We start from the raw sequence: 5064 nt of genomic DNA on the forward strand, positions 1-5064 counted from the left end.
TTGAAGTCTAGCTCGTGATACGTGAATTATAGTTTGTTACAGCGCAACTGTTGAAGTTAAGTGTATCGGTAAAGTTATATTCAGAAAGAATAAACCAGTTTTATTTAAGAAAGGACTTGTGTCACTAAAGTTTTGTCGGAACTAAGTTACGGAAAATTAATTAACAAACGGAGACGTAACAGTATTGATAAAGACTATTCCATAACGTTTCAGTGTGTATGTATGTTTATAGTACTGGAAATAATTATGGAACGCACTGGTGATACACGTATATACCAGAGTCACAAACAACAAGTAATTGTAAATAAATGGCAAATTTATCAACGATGCAAAACATGATTGTAGAAAATACAAAAAAAGTGACTAAGTTGTACAATACATTACTATTTTGTACTAGCTGAGACCCGCAAAATACTTGCGATCAAATTAGTATATTTATTGCAAAAGTAGTTCTTTAAATACAGGATTTATAGAATAATACAAAATAATTCTAATCACAGACACAGTAATTTATAAGTTCACTTGTCTTAGGCCTAACATTAGTTAAGCCTTTATTCAGTTCGACTTATTTAAAGATAAAGAGACAAGTTAACACTTTAAGTTGTGTACGTTGTTTACTTTAGTTTAGTTAGAGCTAAACCTTACTGTACTTAATATCAATAATAAATAAACTTATAATGTTATCCTACAACCTAACGTTAGAGATTCTTAAAAACTTCAATAAGCTTTTAATATCTTGTTGTACAAAATGTTTTCTAAGGTTAATTTACTTCCGTTGAAAGTGCGCGCGCATTTTCAGAACAGACAAAAACCGAGTATTGTTATAATAGATGATTTGAGCACTTTGCTTTACATCTTGTTTTAGGCTGCTAGATCAAGTATTGTTCAGTGGTTAGCGAGCCAGACTATGGACCTACGGTTCTATCGTTCACGTTCCACTACTGCAAAAATAAATAAACATCTCGCTCCACACTTTGGGACCGTGGCTGCGTTATAAGAATGACGGTCAAATTCTAGAATTCGGCCAGACAAGAGTAGCCCAAGGCTTTGGCGGCGGGTGCTATGCTGTTGAATAGTTGTCTTGCCTCTAGTTTATCAGCTTAAATTAGTAATAGCTACCGCAAATAGTCTTTGAGTAGCTTTGCGCAAATATCCGAAAACAAACAAACAATCATGCTGCTATACAGCTTATCAAAATACGATTGTGGAATATTTTTCCAAGTATCATGTATTACTCCCCCAATATTTCCAAGTATCCTGTATTACTCCCCCAATATTCAGTGAAATTGTTTAATCGTCGTTCAACATCCTCAGTTTATTAATAATGTCATATAGCCTCACCCCAAGAGTGTTCATGTTGGGACTTTGTGCAGACCAAGCCATGGTTATGAGTGTTCCATCGGCCTCTTTAATATCACATTTACTGTGTGCTTGAGATAACTGCTTTACTGGAAAATTAACCCCCACCTACCCAGGGAGTCATGTTCCTAAGGTTTTGACATGATGAATCATAATTTGTCTGTACTTGTACTTGTCAGAAAACTATCAAAATTGTGTAGATCACAGACACCGTTGGCTTCAGTGTAGATGTTATAAATTGGCTATCATATTGTTCACTTACCCGCCAGTAGAAAACTGTCGTTAACTATCATATTGTTCACTTACCCGCCAGTAGAAAACTGTCGTTGACTATCATATTGTTCACTTACCCGCCAGTGGAAAACTGTCGTTGACTATCATATTGTTCACTTACCCGCCAGTAGAAAACTGTCGTTGACTATCATATTGTTCACTTACCCGCCAGTAGAAAACTGTCGTTGACTATCATATTGTTCACTTACCCGCCAGTGGAAAACTGTCGTTGATATTCCAAACAAATCGAAGTTGTATTCTTATGAAAAAGAGCACAAATCTCCAGCTTCGCTGATTCCACTGACTGTAGCCTCAATCTCATTTCAATCTTTTGTTTTGTTTACTTCTTGGCGATGGTTTTCGAGCAATTGCACATCCACTGAGACCAGTTCTCGAGGTAACATTCACGTTCGTTTAACAAGGCCGTTGGCAAGGTTTTTATTAGACTGTCGTTTATCTCGTAAAGAACATACCATGAGATACTTAATATCGCTTTTGTAAAATTTCAGTTTCCAACTTTCATTAAAAACAGTTCCAGTGCATACAGCTCCCACTAAAACATGGAGTTTTACTGTAACTTTTTGCATGGAGTATATTTGACCAATCACAATTGCCATGACTATATTTAGAAAACTACTACTGAGCATAGCATGTCAGTCTGTACTGTTATAGGCTTTATTCGAGTGTATCACTTTTGTGATTGGTTTGATTTTTGAATTTTTAGTGCATAAGCGACTCGAATACTATCTGCGCTAGCTGCCCCTAATTTCAATGTGATAGACCATAGTGAAGGCAACTATTGGACTACTTTTTATTAATGGATAGGGGTTGATCATAACATTATAATGCCCCCATAGTTGTAAGGGTGAGCATGTTAAGGAATGGATTTTAGACCCGTGACCCGTAGATTGCAAGTCGAACGCCATAGCCACCTGGACATGCCAGGCCCTAGACCATCTTATTTAGATAAACAATCTGAATTAATCGTATTCTACTAGGCACTTGGTTGTATAAATAATCTATAGTACCACATGTAGTATCTAACACGCATGCAATAAGAGAAATAAAAACATGGTGTTTAACCAATAATATTGTTACGTCTCCGTTTGTTAATTAACTTTCCGTAACTTCGTTCCAACGAAACTTTAACGACACAAGTCTTTACTTAATAAAACTGGTTTATTCTTTCCGAATATAACTCTTCGATACACTTAATCTCAATGCTCGCGCTATATCAACGAACGTCAATAATACTTCTGACCGCAGATCAATTACTCACTATCTACACACACAGTACAATAATCTCTCGCGTCACGTATATATAAGAGGGGAAAATCCGCCTACCCCACCTAAGCGGAAAGTCTGTGGACTAATAACGCTAAAAGTCAGATTACGAATTCAGTTCTCGCATTGTGGAGTTTTGAACTTAACTACAAACAAACAAATGATACTATCTATATTTTGTGATTTTTTTAATTCATTTATTCAACTGATCGCCACACTTTGGGCTTAATTTGTAAATAACATGATCCTAAGTTGATATATATATATATATTGTTGCGTCATCGAGTCACATGACTACTGTGACGCAACGTTTCTAGAACTATCATGTACTTTGGCGAATGCTCTAGTGTTTGCTAGATATTCTAATTTCTATAGTTCCCATTTCTTTGTCCGCCAGTGTAAGCATTTATATTTTAATAACTATCATTAATTAAGCAATTAATTTGTATTAAAAGTACCATTTTTTTATGCACATGTTCTCCTCTATGAGTGTAGTTAAATAACAAAAAATAGTGTAAGATGTTTGTTTTGTGTGTAAATGTTGATTAATAAATTCTAACTAAACGTCACCCGATGCCTGTGTTATTAATACGTGAGTATATTTACGAACGTCGGCGAATTCCATATTTAACAATACCTAAAGAACTACAATTATTGTATTTATTTTTTGATGTAATTATGTATTTGTTCTTGCTATTAAATTTGCATTTAACAGTATTCAGTGTGTGTAATTAGTTTATTTCGATGTTTTATTGTTTTCTAAGAAGATTTTTTTATTTTTGTAAGTATCAAGAAAAATAATTTGGCTGTTTTTAATTTTTTATAGTACAGTTGGTGGATTTCAAGGTTGTATCCTTATGCCACGTTTGTGGTACTTAATCTCGAAGATGAGTACAAATAAAGCTTCTAGTTAAACATTAAATTATTAAGTTAAACCTCAGGTGATCATCACATCCTAGGCCTATTCGAGCCGTCTAAGTTCTAGTTCCGCTTAGTTCTTATTTTTACTTCTGTACAGGTCTAAATGAGCATAACTTAAGTTACAGACTCAAAGCTATAAAAATTAGCATACACAATATTAAATATCAAAAAATGGGTATACAGCACATTGCATTGTTAAAGTTTTTAATAAGAGATAGCTTTCAATTCTCTTCAGCGATCGCCTTCAGAAGTTCATGATAATAATAATAAGGTTATGTGTTTTTGGCTTCGTTACCTCCTTCTAATTTAGTAATGTTACATGTATATACGATTTGTTTCCTTACCCCCTATTCAACTTAGTGATGTGTACTTGTTTGTTGTTGTTGTTGTTTGTTTTTTTTGTTTTTTTTTAACTCTGGATATATGGATTAGAAATTGCAGTGTGTTGGTGGTGTTGTAAGAAGATCAAGTAAGAATATATAGAAAAACAGAAATATAATGAGTGTAATAGTTATATGCAGTTACTTCCTCGGTTTCTCTATAACAGGAACAAAACTTAGGTTACAGACAATGGTGAATTACACTTAAGGCCTAATTTAAGTCTTGTACAGTTGTAGGTATAGAGGTGCTGCATATGTCTGAAAGTTATGAAAACTTTACACATTAATAGCAAAACTTTCGTTTTAAAAAGACAACCCTTCGGCTCATTCCATATCGTTTTATGATTCTAATACTATATCCTATGAGTTTCAGTATTTTGTGTTCTTCGAGTAGAATGCATTGGTTTAAGCCCTAACATCATAAGTTGAATAGGTCACAACCAGAAACACGCAAATAGGCCGGACGATTTCAGTATTTGGCTTCCTAAGCTACAGGTTATCTACCGTTATCAGAGTTACTGTTAGAGCTAACGTATAAAACAGAAGTATTATATATTACTTATTAATATAAAATTCATATTTGTTTTAAAAATACTTTAACTTAAATATAGCTGACTGTATCAATGTATGCATTTTTCTTGATTTACAAAAAAACAAACAAACTGGCTTTAACTTTAAACTTAGCTTAAAGAAGTGCATTATGTTGTTTTAAGTTTGTGAAAAGCTAAGCAAGGGTTATCACCACTAACCATCCCTAATTTAGCAGTTACAGAGAAGAGTGATAGGCAGCTAGTCAATATCATCAATTGACAACTTGGGCCGCTTTTAGCTCTTATTAAGGAATAGT

General features: G+C 34.0%; 1 protein-coding gene across 2 annotated transcripts in view; it reads right to left on the bottom strand.

Annotated features, from left to right (window-relative positions):
* LOC106471537 (aromatic-L-amino-acid decarboxylase-like) overlaps positions 1–5064 on the bottom strand; it is a 38037-nt gene that overhangs the window by 11149 nt on the left and 21824 nt on the right. The gene's annotated exons all lie outside the window — the stretch shown is intronic.

Source organism: Limulus polyphemus, unplaced genomic scaffold, assembly GCF_000517525.1.
Source record: "Limulus polyphemus unplaced genomic scaffold, Limulus_polyphemus-2.1.2 Scaffold4686, whole genome shotgun sequence".
Classification (NCBI taxonomy): domain Eukaryota; kingdom Metazoa; phylum Arthropoda; class Merostomata; order Xiphosura; family Limulidae; genus Limulus; species Limulus polyphemus.